This window comes from Phoxinus phoxinus (genome assembly GCF_949152265.1).
Source record: "Phoxinus phoxinus genome assembly, chromosome: 4".
NCBI classification, from domain to species: Eukaryota; Metazoa; Chordata; class Actinopteri; order Cypriniformes; family Leuciscidae; genus Phoxinus; species Phoxinus phoxinus.
The window spans coordinates 3,518,895-3,534,913 of record NC_136879.1 but is presented as its reverse complement, the minus strand read 5'-3'; the positions used below and the strand labels follow the sequence as shown (position 1 = coordinate 3,534,913).

Below are 16,019 nucleotides of genomic sequence, written 5' to 3'. Positions count from 1 at the left end.
TTTAAGATTTTTTTATTTTGATATTTTTACAAAAATACCAAGTCATTTTTTGCAGTGTGACTCCATTAAATGTTCTTGTGATAAAGAATGTGTGTGCGTGTGATGTAGATTAAACGTGAACGGGCCAAAACGGACATGGCAGCAGGTCAAAATCAAATACAAGAACATTCTGCAGAATGGTATGGTCCCTGACTAATATTTAACAAAGCACAAGCATATATTGTACCCAGAAGGTGCCTGCTCACACATTGTCTGTACTGTTTTAGCAGTGAAAAAGAATACCCACAGACAAGGCACGGGTGGTGGGTCACCAAAGGCTGACCTTACCCCAGCAGAGGACATGGCCTTGGAGCTAAATAAAGGCAGGCCCGTCTTAGAGGGGATCCCTGGGGGGAAAGAGACGAGCATAGGTTCCTCCCAAGATGCCACCCGCTTCATTCAAGGTATGTCCTTCCATCTCTACATGGGATACAACCACATTCATATTGAATCAATTTGGACTGTCTGACTTTGGTTTACATATTGCCTTGCAGTGTCTGGCAGCACTGTGTTCCTGTTAGAGCCACCAGCACAAGCACCAGACGATGCTGATCCAGTGAGTACTCCATCAAAGGCATACTGTAGGCCTGGCATGTCTTGTCTACTAGCTTCAATATGAATCCGATTAAATGTGATAGGGTGAAGGCTCCAGTGCAGCAGAAACAGCACATGATGGAGACGATGATGAGGAGGAGACCATCTCTCTGGATTCCAGAAGGCATGAGGTATCATGTTAAGACTGTGAAAGTACTATTTACTCTACAATGGTGAGGAGTCCTCATCAAAATAAAAAAATCTAATTTCTTTTACAGGACCCAGATGCTATACAGTGGGAAAACCAGCCTGGCAACATAGTGCGTATTAATAAAAGGACACCACATCCTGCCAAATTCCAGCTGCGCTAATTGTATTGTGTTCACAGAGCTCACAAGCTATCAGAAAGTTGTATGGCAACCACCTCCGGCGCCAAATAGAACTGGCAGACATAGACATTCAGTACAAGAAGAAAAAGATGGAAAATCTTGCACTGGAGTCCGAAATAAAAAAAGAGGACAATTAGGAAACTGGGGCCGTATTCACAAAGAATTTTAAGGCTAAAAGTAGCTCCTAACTGGCGAATTTAGGAGCAACTCCTAAAAATAATAGGTGTGTCACTTCTAACTTTAGGACTCCTAATTTTTTTCACTAAGAGTAATTCACGAAGCATTTTAGCCCTAAAAGTAGCACCTAAGTCTGGGACAGCTTAAAAGAAGTCGAGAGGACTCCTAACTCACTAAGACCTATTCACAAAGGGTCTTAAAATCGCCGCGCGACACAGTGTGTTGGAGACACTCAATGACACGGAGTTATTACAAAGATACCGCCTTAATCGTGAGGGAATACTGATTGTTGTGGATCTTGTGAGGGATGCAATAACAGTGCCAACTAATCGCAACAACCCAATCAGTGACGAATTGAAATGTTTGATAACACTTCGCTACCTGGCAACGGGGAAAATGCAATTGTGTAATGCCGACGATCTAGCGATATCCCAGCCATCGGTAATCAGATCCATCCATCAAACCATCAATGCACTCTGTAGACCCCATATTATTCGACAGTTCATTAGTTTTCCTTTGGACATTCGCCAACTCCAAAGAAACAAAGCCAGCTTTATGGATATTGCCGGTGTGGTCGGTGCTATAGACGGGACACATATTAAAATAATTGCACCACGTCAGGATGAGGACGTGTTTGTGAATAGAAAGAAAACCCACTCCATCAATACCCAGATTGTGTTCGATGCAAACTTCACAATTCTCGATGTTGTATCCCAGTGCCGAATTTCCCTTTTATTTTATTTTTATTTTTTTCAGCACCAACTGGGCCAGCAGCAGTAACTGATCCTGCGTCCAGTTGGGCTTTCTTTTCCGTTTTGGCGAGTTCATAATCCGCCGTCATTCAACTATTACATTACTTAAATAGGAGCAATATTTCCTTGCTTTAAGTAGTCTATTTAGGCTAATAGGATGTCAATTAACCAAGCAAGTGTTAATGCAAGTGTCGTTTTTCATTATTAGGCAAGTGGCGGTTTTCATTAGGGTATTAGGCTACCTAGATTTAATTTCATTTAATTCACAACTTCTCTCTCTCTCTCTGCCTTTTTAGAATTACACTTCACTGGGGCCTACACAAACATGTCATTATATATGCATTTCGATTACATTATTATTATTATTTTGTGTAGGACACAGACATATTTAGATGTCGTAATTCCATGATTTGGTGCGTCTGTGTTATGGTTCGCATGATGGCCCTGTCATCTAACAACCAATCACCGTGATCATTGCGAGGAAGCTCGTGCATGATAATTGACGTCATCCATAGCAACGAAGACTCACTCTTAGTTTAGGAGTTGTCATTTTTCCTTACTAAGAGTAGGTCTGAAAGGCGTTGTGAATAACTTTTAAGAGAACACTCCTAGCTAAAATCTTTTAGTGCGATTTAGGAGTACTCCTAGTGGTAAGATAAAATGCTTTGTGAATACGGCCCCTGGAACTTGAAATAAAAAAACTTGAGAGGGAGGTGAGATATGCCTTCAATGTACACTGTATGCTAACTGTAACAAATGTATTAATCATTATTTTTCTTTCCTCCCCCAGCTCCAAGAAGATGACACAGCTCAAAATAAAAATTAGGTATATTCTCATAAAGTCAAGTGAGCCATGACATATGAGCACTTATTGTGAGCACACCGGACGGTGGCATCTTTCTAAGGTTTTTTTTATTTTCCCAGCAATCAGTACAACCAAGTCATCGTTATAAGGCACCACCCTCTTTTGCCCACCCCCCCAGCACCAGGTACATTTACATTTATTCATTTAGCAGACGCTTTTATCCAAAGCGACTTACAAATGAGAAACAATAGAAGCAGTTAAACTAGCAGTAGGACAACAGTATGTAAGTGCTATGACCCTTCACAGTACAATGCAACGCGCATATTTTTATTTATATTAATAGAATAGAATAGATAAAGTGTTAGTAGTGCTGAATCAAGTGCTCAAGTGCTGCCGAAAAAGATACGTCTTCAGCAGTTTCTTAAAGATGGCTACAGACTCAGCAGCTCTGGCTGAGTTAGGCAGATCATTCCACCAGCAGGGAACAGTCATGGTAAAGGTCCGAGAGAGAAATTTCGTGCCTCTTTGAGATGGCACCACCAGACGCCGCTCACTTGCAGAGCGCAAGTTTCTGGATGGCACATAAGTCTGAAGTAATGAGTTCAGGTACAGGGGGAGCAGTGCCAGTGGTTGTTCTGTAGGCAAACGTCAGTGACTTGAATTTGATGCGAGCGGAAACCGGCAACCAGTGCAATTTCGTGAGGAGAAGAGTGACGTGTGCTCTCTTCGGCTCGTTAAAGACCACTCTAGCTGCAGCATTCTGGATCAGTTGCAGAGGTTTGACAGTGCAAGCTGGGAGACCAGCCAGGAGAGCATTACAATAGTCCAGTCTGGATAGAACAAGCGCCTGAACAAGGAGTTGTGTAGCATGCTCTGATAGAAAGGGCCTGATCCTTCTGATGTTGTACAAGGCAAATCTGCATGACCGGGCAGTGCTAGCAATGTGGTCTGTGAAATTCAATTGGTCATCAATGACCACTCCAAGGTTCCTGGCTGATCTTGATGGAGTTATGGATGACGAGCCTAGCTGGATGGTGAAGTTGTGATTAAGTGCTGGGTTAGCTTGGATTGGATTACAAGTAGCTCTGTCTTCGCGAGGTTTAGTTGAAGGTGGTGGTCCTTCATCCAGCCAGAAATGTCTGTCAGGCAGGCTGAGATGCGAGCGGCTACCGTCGGATCATCCGGCTGGAATGAGAGGTAGAGTTGTGTGTCATCAGCGTAGCAGTGGTAGGAGAAGCCATGTTTCTGAATCACAGATCCTAGTGATGTCATGTAGATTGAGAAGAGAAGTGGTCCAAGAACTGAGCCCTGAGGCACACCAGTGGCTAGATGTTGGGTCTTAGACACCTCGCCCCTCCACGACACCCTGAAGGACCTACCCGAGAGATAAGACCTGAAACACTGGAGTGCAGTACCCGAGATCCCCTTCATCTTTAGGATTGACAGGAGGATCTGGTGGTTAATTGTGTCAAAGGCAGCAGACAGATCCAGCAGGATGAGAACTGAGGACTTGGAAGCTGCCCTTGCCAATCTCAGAGCTTCAATTACTGAGAGCAGAGCAGTCTCAGTTGAGTGTCCGCTTTTGAAGCCAGACTGATTGTTGTCCAAGAGGTTGTTCTGCGTAAGAAAAGAGGAGAACGAGTTGTTTTCTGGTTGAAAACAACTCATTCAAGTGTTTTTGCGACGAATGGAAGAAGGGATACCGGTCTGTAATTCTCCAGATGTGCTGGATTTAGAGTGGGTTTCTTAAGCAGTGGGGTTACCCGAGCCTGCTTGAATGCTGTGGGAAATGTACCAGTGCGAAGAGATGTTTATGATGTGTGTGAGTGTGGGTATAACAGAGGAAGAAATAGCTTGAAGTAGGTTAGTGGGAATAGGATCAAGCGGACAGGTAGTAGGGCGGTTGGAAAGGAGGAGTTTGGAGACTTCGGTCTCTGAAAGCAAGGAGAAAGAGGGTAGAATGTGTGTGTTAGCTGGTAAAATGTGTGTTAATTTGTGGATTAGTAAATTGGCCGCTGATGGTGGTAGTTTTGTTTATGAAGAATGTGGCAAAATCATCAGCTGTTTGGGTTGATGAAGGAGGAGGAGGAGGAGGGTTAAGAAGGGAGGAGAAGGTTTTGAAAAGCATGCGAGAGACAGAAGAATTGTTAATTTTGTTGTGATAGTAAGTCATTTTAGCAGTAGATATGTTAGCAGAGAAGGAAGAGAGGAGGGATTGATAAAGACCAAGGTCAGTATGATCTTTGGATTTGCGCCACTTCTTCTCTGCACCCCTGAGTTTAGCATGATGTTCACAGAGAACATCAGATAACCAGGGGGCAGAGGGAGTGGCGCGGGCTGGCCTGGAGGAAAGGGGGCAGAAGTTGTCCAAGCAGGATGTTAAAGTGGAGAAAAGAGTATCAGTTGCACTGTTAGTATCTAGTGCTGAGAGCTGGTTTGGTGGAGGAAGTGTGGACCAGACCAAAGAGGATAGGCGAGAGGGTGAGAGTGAGCGTAGGTTACGCCGAAAGGTGACCTGTGGAGGAGTGTGTGTTGTGTTCTGAGGCAGGTTGAGGTTGAGAGTGAGGAGGAAGTGATCTGAGGTGTGGAGTGACAAGAGTATGATCAGTGGAGCAGTAGCGTGTGTAAATAAGGTCCAGTTTGTTACCCGATTTGTGAGTAGCCGAAGTCGATACTCGTTTGAGATCGAATGAGGCAAGCAGAGTGTGGAAATCAGCAGCTTGAGGTTTTTCAAGGTGGATGTTGAAGTCTCCAAGAACTATGAGAGGAGTGCCATCCTCTGGGAAGGATGAGAGTAGCACATCAAGCTCCTCTAAGAAACTGCCAAGCTGACCTGGGGGACGATATACAACTACACAATGAATTTGAATAGGACTAGTGATGGTAATAGAATGTGATTCAAATGAGTTGTTGTTACACAGAGGTGGTAAATTATTAAATTTCCAATCGTTTGAGATGAGCAGACCGGTACCTCCACCCCTTCCAGTCAGACGAGGGGTGTGTGAGAAAGTGAAGTTAGTGGATAGAGCAGAGCTGGTGTGGCAGTGTCCTCAGGTCTGATCCAGGTCTCAGTCAGGGCCAGAAGGCTGAGACCTGAATGACTAGAAATAGATGTAATGAAATCAGCTTTGTTAACTGCGGACTGGCAATTCCAGAGACCAATAGGTGTGGCCACTAGCCTATATGAAGGCCCAAAATTGTGTGTTCCTTTCTGCTCTGACAATGGCATGCCCATTCTTGCGAGATGTGGTGGATGAAGAAGCACTTGTGCTGAGGAGAGCCTTCAGGCGAGAAAGGGTCTTCAGGGACCGGTTGGACCCACTGGCCTTCGGCCTTCCCTGGTGACCATCTATATGAAAGATACAGGTTTTCTGCAGATTGCATCAGGTATCTATGCAGACTACTGGGTCCCAGGATTAAGCACCGCACTGCACGGAGCCATGCACTGAGTGTGGAGCAAATTGTTTGTGTGGCCTTGCGCTTTTTTGCTAGTGGAGCCTTCCTGTACTCAGTGGGGGATGCAGAACAGCTGAACAAGGCCACAATTTCCCGCACAATAAGGAGTGTGTTTCTGGCTATCTGACTGTGTGATCAGCAATGTTGTGGCAAAATGGCCTGGCTCAGTCCATGACTCCAGAATCTTTCGGGCCTCTGAAATCTATCAGTGCCTATCACAAGGTAAGCCACACAACCCCTATTTATAACCATCATGGCTGTGTCAAGAATATCACTGTGTTTATGAGGTAGTAATGATGAGATTTTGTGTTGACAGGTGAATTCTCTGGTGTGTTGCTGGGAGACAGGGGGTATGGCTGCCAGCCTTTTCTCCTGACACCTTTCACAGACCCCCAGGAAGCACAGCAGGCCTACAACCATGCCCATGCCAGGACCAGGGCCAGAGTTGAAAGAGTTGCCAGAGTTGTCTTGTGTTGTTTTAAAAAGTCCAGTGCTAATGTTACTCTGCACGTCATCGGCAGCTGTCAATGTTGCTAGGCGACAAGAACTATCGTCCGTAGGCTAGACCGGACCGAGCGCTTCAGATGTGCCCCTTTGATATGGGACGAAGCTGTTAGCAACAATTTGTTAATATTGTGATAATAAGCCAACATTTTGTTACTTTAATTTTCAAAATAACTAGTGGTGGAATGTAAGGAACTACATACGTCGTTAATACTCACGGACAAATGTGAAGTACTTTTTTCCCCACACAGGACAGCAACACTACAAAATTGTTGTTTTACAATATGATTCATTGTTTTACATTAAATTACACAAAAGTATATAGTTTAAATGTATCAACCTTGAAAATATTCAGAAGTAAAATGCAATATGCAGTAATATAAATGCAAAATAATCATCATAACCCTGACAAGGAGGGGTTTTTTCTGCAGAATTCCTTTACTTTTACTCTTGATACCTTAAGTACATTAAGAGTGTGCAAGATAATTTTGCTTAACTAAGGTTTGAAATATATGATTAGTGGTTATTAAAAGTACTTTAGTGTAAGCAAGTAAAATTTATTTATACAGCGCCCTTCACAGACACAAGGCGCTTTACAACAGACAATAAAACATAATAAAACACTTTGATATCAATTGAAACAAGTAAAATTAACAACATCTACAACATAGATCACCCAAAAGCTAACTTCAACAACTGGGTCTTCACTTCTCTTAAAATTGTCCACATTCTCAGCAAACCTAATACTGATCGGTAAAGCATTCCATAGACTAGGTGCGATAGCGGCAAAAGCTCTATCCCCACCTGTCTTTAGGCGAGTTCGTGGCGTAGCTAGCAGATTTTGATTTTTGGATCTGAGGGACCGGAGAGGTGAATGAAAATGAATTAGATCTGCAAGATAAGAAGGGGCCTGGCCATGTAAGGCTCTATGTTATGGCAAGAATTTTGAATTGGATCCTGTATGTTACAGGAAGCCAATGAAGGGAACAGAGTATTGGGGTGATGTGGGTGCGCCTATTTGATCGGGTGAGTAACCTAGCAGCTGAATTTTGAATGGATTGTTGTCGATGAAGAACAGATTTATTGAGGGAAGAAAAAAGTGAATTACAATAATCAATACGGGATGAAATAAAAGCATGAATGAGCATCTCCAGTTCCGACTGAGAGACCACAGACCTCAATTTACTAATGTTACGTAAATGAAAAAAAACAAGATTTGGTCAAGGTTTTAATGTGGGTTTCAAAAGATAAGGATTTATCAAATATAATCCCAAGGTTCCTTAGACAAGGCCGCACAGCAGATGCCAAAGGTCCAATGTCCTGTATAATCAGAGGTATAGCATTGTCTGGTGCTACAATTAAAACCTCAGTCTTATCTGGATTCAGCTGCAAAAAACTCTCGGCCATCCAGCTGTTTATGACATCTATACAATCTAAAAGCCTCGAAAGTTTGGATAACTCATTTCGCCGGAAAGTAAAGTGAAGCTGAATGTCATCTGCATAAAAATGATAGGAAATATTAAAATCTCGTATGATCTGACCCAGAGGCAACAAGTATAATATAAACAATATTGGGCCCAACACAGAACCCTGTGGAACACCACAAAGCAAGGGTGTCGAGGCAGAATTAAAACCACCAATAGATACGTCAAAACTTCTATCTGTAAGATATGAGCTAAACCAATCTATTGCCACTCCTGACACGCCGACCCACTCGCGCAATCTCATAATCATAATATTGTGATCCACAGTATCAAAGGCAGAACTCAGATCCAAAAGTACCAACACTGAACTAGGCCTGCATCCGATGCCACTTGAAGGTCGTTATTAACTCTCAGTAAAACGGTCTCAGTCGAGTTCTACCTGTTGGTAGACAACTTAGTGGATAGTGGAAATATGCACTCAAACACTCTGGAGACCATCAGATGAAGTCCCACCAGCAGGAGGCCTTACCAGGGTCTCGACTATGTTGTAAAAAGTTGGGGGAAAAAAGGTTTAGAAAAATTAGTCTCATGTAGAAATTATGACTTATGAATCATTATAAAAATAAACAATGTCCAGAGCAATGAATTCTCTTTTATTTACACTTTTAACGTTGCATAAAAATGTACAAAAATTTAAAATTTTTCCTTTTAAAAAATATAAGTGAAAAACATTTAAGAGTAAGAAGAGTAAGAAAAACCTTTATTAGTCCCACAATGGGGAAATTTCGGTTTGCAACAGTAAAAGGAGAGAGATAGATACAAATAGTATTTCATAGACAAGAATAACTGTACAATAATAAATAAGACTAAAATAGACTATGCCTTATACAATGTCCAGCAGCACAATAAATAAATACTAATAATATAAAAAATATCGTAGAAAGGCACTGCACATAAGTCTGATATAGCAAACTATATGGCACATGTGATATATGGCCCAGAATCAACAGTGATCATTATACAGTCTGACGGCCGCTGGTAAGAAAGATCTGCGGTATCTCTCCTTCACACAGCGGGGATGGCGCAGCCTGTCACTGAAGCTACTCTCCAGGGCTGACAGAGTATAGTGCAGTGGGTGTGACTCATGGGCCAGCATAGCTGACAATTTAGCCAGGACCCTTCTGTCTCCTACCTCCCTCACTGAGTCTAGAGGACAGCCCAGGACAGAGCTGGATTTCTTGATCACCTTATCCAACTTTTTTATGTCCCTCTCAGTAATGCCACTGCTCCAGCAAGCCACAGCGTAGAGGATGGCTGACGCAACCACAGAGTCATAAAAGGTCTTTAGAAGGGGCCCAGACACTCCAAAGGACCTCAGCCTCCTCAAGAAGTACAACCTGCTCTGACCCCTCTTGTACAGAGCATCAGTGTTATGAGTCCAGTCCAGCTTGTTATTCAGGTGAACCCCCAGGTACTTATAAGTGTCCACTCTCTCAATATCCATTCCCTGGATGTTCACCAGAGGGGGGGGGGGGGGGGGGGACAGACCGCCGTCTGCGAAAAAATCAACCACCATCTCTCTGGTCTTCCCCGCGTTGATCAGGAGGTGATTTCGCTGACACCAGTCCACGAAGTTCTGTGTCAGTCCTCTGTACTCCGCATCATCATCCTCAGTGATGAGGCCAACAATGGCAGAGTCGTCCGAGAACTTCTGCAGAACACAGCTGTCTGTGTAGTGTCTGAAGTCTGCCGTGTAGAGGGTGAAGAGGAAGGGGGCCAGGACAGTTCCCTGGGGGACACCCGTACTACACATGAGACGGTCAGACACGCCGTCACGTGCCCTCACAAACTGTGGCCAGTTCGTGAGATAGTCCAGGACCCACTGTGACAGCAGGTGATCCACACCAGTCCTCACCAGCTTGTCCCTCAGAAGCTTCGGCTGGATGGTATTAAAAGCGCTTGAGAAATCAAAAAACATGATTCTCACAGTGCTGCCGGGCTTCTCCAGGTGGGCGAGGGCATGATGCTGCAGGAAGATGACAGCATCCTCCACCCCGATGTTGGGCCTGTAGGCAAACTGTAGCGGATCCATGGAGGGGCCCACTGTGGAGCGAAGATGTTGCAAGACCAGTCTCTCCAGCGTCTTCATCAAGTGTGATGTAAGAGCCACTGGCCTGTAGCTATTGGGGTCTTTATGGCGCAACGTTTTTGGCACCGGTACCACACAGGAGGTTTTCCACAGTTGTGGTACCACTCCCAGCTTCAGGCTCAAGTTGAAGATCCTCTCCATAACTCCACTCAGCTGGTCTGCACTGGACTTCAGAAGCCTGGAGCTGATGCCATCAGGACCTGCTGCTTTCCTCACCTTGATCTTCCTTAGCGCCTGTCTCACCTGTACTGCTGTGAAAGACAAGGGTAAGCAGGGGGGATCAGTGCTGGGGATGTGAAGAAGTCCATCTGAGGATTGAGTGGGTGAGAGGTGAGGTGAGGTGAGCTGAAGATATGAGAGGCCGAGGAGGTGCCTTGTCCTGATGGTGTGGAGATGAGGTGCAGTTGCGTGGGGGGAGGGGAGGCTGACTGGTCAAACCTGTTAAAGTGATGATTCATAACATTCAGCCACTTAAGGTCCCCCACGACCTGTGTGGGGGGTGCTTTAAAACCTGAGATGGTCTTCAAGCTACTCCACACCCCCCTAATGTCTCTCTGTTCCAGCTGTCTGTTTAGCTTCCTCTTGAAGCAGGCCTTCCCTTCTCTGACCTTCCTTCTCAGCCTCTTCTGTACAGCCTTCAGCTCAGCTTTGTCCCCTGATCTGAAGACTCTCTTCTTCTCCTTTAAGAGAGCTTTAATGCTTTCTTCCTGGTAAAATAAAGGTTATATATATATAATGTCCGGGATAATCCACGGCTTGTTGTTTGAGAAACACCGTACCGTCCTGGTGGGCACAGTGTTCTCATAGCAGAAATTAATATAGTCCGTGATACAGACTACAAGGGCGTTGATGTCCTCCCCATGTGGGTCACAAAGCTCTGACCACATAGTGGTTTCAAAACTCCAGAGAGTTCCCGCGGCGGTAAAATTGCGGGTGTGTATTTGCTGCCTTTGACCGCTAAGAGGCGCTACAGTCGCAGACTTTGAAAAGTGTCCGTTTATTCTCTCTATTGCGTAATCTGCCGCCGCGGCTCATTGAGAGTGATTGCAATGTGGTACCAGATCAATTCAAGTGAAACATGTAGTTAAACGAATTCATATAATCACAAGACTGAAATTAAATGTAGGCCTAATACATTTAATAAATAATGAAAACATTTCAACACAAAACATTGCAATAGAAAAATATTAGGCTACATCAAGGCTTTGGAAGAGCAACGTCTTATCAGCGGACCGACGATAGCGCAGTGGACAACGCAACAGCACGAGCTTCACGCGATGCGAGATCGAATCTCAGCCTTGGCTGACAGCGTTAAATGTTTTACCATTCTTGATGCTTAGATAGGTAACTGTTTATTGAAGTCAAGCGTTTTATTTATTTATCAATGGCACATTACAACATAAATTTGCGACATATTCCAGTAGAGCCGCTGCACAGATGACAAAACTGATGAAATAAGACTATCACTTCAGCCGATCGCGTCAGAAAATGAAAATGATTAAGCTATCTTTAATCTGCTAAATTATTGTTTTGTGAATCATTCACAAAATTGAGATGACTGACATTGATAGGCTACCCGCCATAGCAAAGGAAGAAATTTTTAAAAACAGAGTGTTTTGGTTGTGTTGTTGCTTTCCATTACAGACAAACTCCAGATCAAATGAACTGTCACGTTAAGATTTATTAGGATCTTTTCACATTGGCGTGCTGCCACAACGCACCTATGACAAACTCGTTAGCCCCTTACTACCCGCACCTGCGCACCATATATGCAACATGACAGGGTTGCCACTACTTCATAAAACCAGCCACTATCATTACATGTCAAGTCAAGTCAAGTCATCTTTATTTATATAGCGCTTTTTACAATGCAGATTGTATCAAAGCAGCTTCACAGTGATAACATGAAAATAATACAAAAAAACAATTTCATCATCATCCACTTTTAAGGCAGATCTATAATATTGTTGAATATTAAATGTCCCCAACTAAGCAAGCCAGAAGGTAAGGCAACAGCGGCAAGGAACCAAAACTCCATCAGGTGACAGAATGGAGAAAAAAACCTTGGGAGAACCCAGGCTCAGTCGGGGGCCAGTTCTCCTCTGGCCAATGAGTGAACAGTGTATGAAGTTCAGAATGAATCAGAGTATTTGTCCAGTTCCGGTTGGTTGAAGTCGGAGTGGAGAGGAGGAGAGACTGGTTGACACTTCAGGTCAGCGGCGTCGTCGTCGTGTCCTGGCGCTGGTCCTTCATCAGATCTGGATACGGCCTGGTTCCGGTGGACAGCAGTAAACCTCGGGATAGACAGAGAGACTAATATTAGCGTAGACGCCATCCTTATTATGATGTACCAAGTACATCAGGATTTACGGGAAGTGTTCCCGGTCCCGGCTGTTCTAAACTATGCAGCCTAATTATATAAGTCTATAATGTGTTATGTGTATGCTAGGCCGAAGAGATGTGTTTTTAGTCTAGATTTGAACTGACAGAGTGTGTCTGCTTCCCGGACAATGGTAGGAAGACTGTTCCAAAGTTTTGGTGCTAAGTAGGAAAAGGATCTACCGCCAGCAGTCGATTTTGATATTCTAGGTATTATTAACTGGCCGGAATTTTGAGATCGCAGTAGACGTGAAAGACTATAATAAGTTAAGAGCTCGCTCAAGTACTGCGGAGCTAAACCATTTAGTGCTTTGTAAGTGATCAGCAATATTTTAAAATGTATACGATGTTTAATAGGCAGCCAATGCAGTGTTGACAGAACGGGGCTAATATGGTCATACTTCCTGGTTCTAGTAACTGAAATTAAATGTAGGCCTAATACATTTAATAAATAATGAAAACATTTCAACACAAAACATTGCAATAGAAAAATATTAGGCTACATCAAGGCTTTGGAAGAGCAACGTCTTATCAGCGGACCGACGATAGCGCAGTGGACAACGCAACAGCACGAGCTTCACGCGATGCGAGATCGAATCTCAGCCTTGGCTGACAGCGTTAAATGTTTTACCATTCTTGATGCTTAGATAGGTAACTGTTTATTGAAGTCAAGCGGATGAATTTAGTAGTAGGAAATTACTAGTCATCCATTTTTTTATATCAGCTATGCATTCCGTTAATTTTGTGAATTGGTAGGTTTCGTTAGGTTTTGAAGAAATATACAGCTGAGTATCGTCGGCATAACAGTGAAAGCTAATTCCATGTTTCCTAATGATATCTCCTAATGGTAGCATATACAGAGTGAACAGCAGCGGTCCTAGTACTGAGCCTTGTGGTACGCCATACTGAACTTGTGATTGATAAGACATCTCTTCATTTACTGCTACAAACTGATAACGGTCAGATAAGTATGATTTAAACCATGCTAGTGCAATTCCACTAATGCCAACATAATGTTCGAGTCTATTTAAAAGGATGTTGTGGTCAATGGTGTCAAATGCAGCACTAAGATCCAGTAATACTAATAGAGAGATACAACCACGATCGGATGATAAGAGCAAATCATTTGTGACTCTAACGAGAGCTGTCTCGGTACTATGGTACGGTCTAAATCCGGACTGAAAATCCTCGCAGATATCATTTCTTTCAAGAAAGGAACACAGTTGTGAGGATACTGCTTTTTCTAATATCTTTGACAGAAATGGCAGATTAGAGATCGGCCTGTAATTGACTAGTTTTGTAGGATCAAGTTGCTGTTTTTTAACAAGCGGTTTAATCATAGCTAGCTTAAAGGTTTTTGGTACGTATCCTAGAGACAAAGATGAATTAATGATATTAAGAAGAGGATCTATGACATCTGGAAGCATCTCTTTCAGCAGCTTAGTCGGTATAGGGTCTAACATGCACGTTGTGGATTTAGATGATTTGACGAGTTTGCAAAATTCTTCCTCTCCTATAGCAATGAATGAATCAAATTTTCCCTCAGGGAGACTACAATGCACTTCCTGATGCGATACTGTATTAGACGGTTGCATAGTTATAATTTTGTCCCTGATATTATCGATCTTATAAGTGAAGAAGTTCATAAAGTCATTACTGCTGTGTTTCTTGGAAGCTTCTGGGCTTGAAGCTTTCTTTTTCGTTAGTTTAGCCACTGTTTCAAATAAATACCTAGGATTATGTTTATTTTCTTCTAATAGGGTTGAAAAATAAGCAGAAAATAAAAATAATTGAAAAATACATCTTCTCTCTTTTTTTTTTTTTTACTCATTACTAACAAACATTAATTGCAACATTCCATTCAATATTAACATTATTTGAAATATTCAATTACACATCTATAATTGTTCAGTCTTTTGCAACAAGTCCTCTCAACTTTCAGCATGTTTCAATAAGTCTTTCAGGGCATTTCCGTTCACGAACAGATCTTCTCAATGGTATCTCAGTCTTCTCAGGTTGTTCTACTTCCACTGATAACTCTTTCAACAGATGTTGACGATTCCTCCTTAACACAACGCCACTTGCAGTTTCAACATTATAGGACCTTGGTTGAATTTGTTCAAGTACAATGCCTTAATGATTCCAGGTATTAGTCTTAACTTTAAATCTGACCACCTCACCAGCACGAAGTTCAGGCAAATGACGAGTTCCTTTATCATAATAGATCTTTTGTTTAGCCTTTTGTTGTTCTTTAAATTTTTTGACTTTCTCGCTGCCTTCTGTCACAAGAAGATCCTCTGACACAGGTAAATTAGAATGAAGACGTCGTCCCATCAAAAGATATGCCGGGGAGTCTCCACACTCAAGAGGTGTACTACGATAAGCAAGCAGTCCCATATAAAAACTACTTCCATCATCTCTTGCCTTTTGCATCAACCTTTTCACAACTCCAACTGATTTCTCCACAAGTCCATTAGACTGGGGAAAATATGGACTTGATGTTGTATGTCTGAAGTCCCAGTCTTTTGAAAAACTCTGGAAACTAGCATTAACAAATTGAGGACCATTATCCGTAAACACTTCAGTTGGTACTCCATGTCGAGCAAAGACTGATTTTAGGCATGAAATAACATTTTCTGCCGTGGTGGTGCTTAACGCACATACTTCTGGATAAAATGAATAATAATCAGTAATCACAAGGTAATTTTTCCCATGACATGTAAAAATGTCTGCACCTACTTTTTGGTATGGTCTTTCAGGTACCGGATGCGACATTAGTGGCTCTCTTGGATTATTCAATTGATATCTGGCACATGTCTGACATTTGGACACTGCAATCGTGATGTCCTGATTGATTCCTGGCCAATACATGACTTCACAAGCTCTTTTTTACACTTCTCAATCCCTAAATGGCCTTCATGGATCTTGTTCAACATCTCATGTCTCAGATTCTTCGGAACCAATACTTTGTTTCCTTTATACAGAATTCCATCACCAACAGACAATTCAGACTTACAGTTCCAAAATTCATGAACATCTGCAACACAATTTTGCTTCACATCTGGCCAACCATTCATGACATAGTATTTCACCTGAGTAAGTGTTTGGTCTTGTTCTGTCTCTTTGCAGATCAGTTTCATTTTGGAATCAGCAACAGGTAAGGCTTCTACGATCATGTTCACATATGCTTGAATATCCTCAGTCAACTTTTCACTCGAGGGTGTAGTTGGGTCTACTGCTCTGGACAGGGTGTCTGCAACGAACATTAATTTACCTGGTGTATAAAATACAGTTAATGCATAACGTTGCAATCTGATCATCATTCTTTGGATTCTCAATGGACAATCATTAAGAGATTTTTTGAACAATGCAATCAATGGTTTATGGTCAGTTTCAACATCCACAGATTGT

General features: G+C 42.7%; 2 long non-coding RNA genes across 2 annotated transcripts in view; both read left to right on the top strand.

Annotated features, from left to right (window-relative positions):
• LOC306997308 overlaps nt 1-16,019 on the top strand; it is a 413,102-nt gene that overhangs the window by 26,035 nt on the left and 371,048 nt on the right. The window lies entirely within an intron of this gene.
• Nucleotides 588-1,086, top strand: LOC306997403. The gene is made up of 3 exons (XR_013797368.1): nt 588-764; nt 852-893; nt 962-1,086. It is a non-coding gene; the product is annotated as an uncharacterized lncRNA (long non-coding RNA).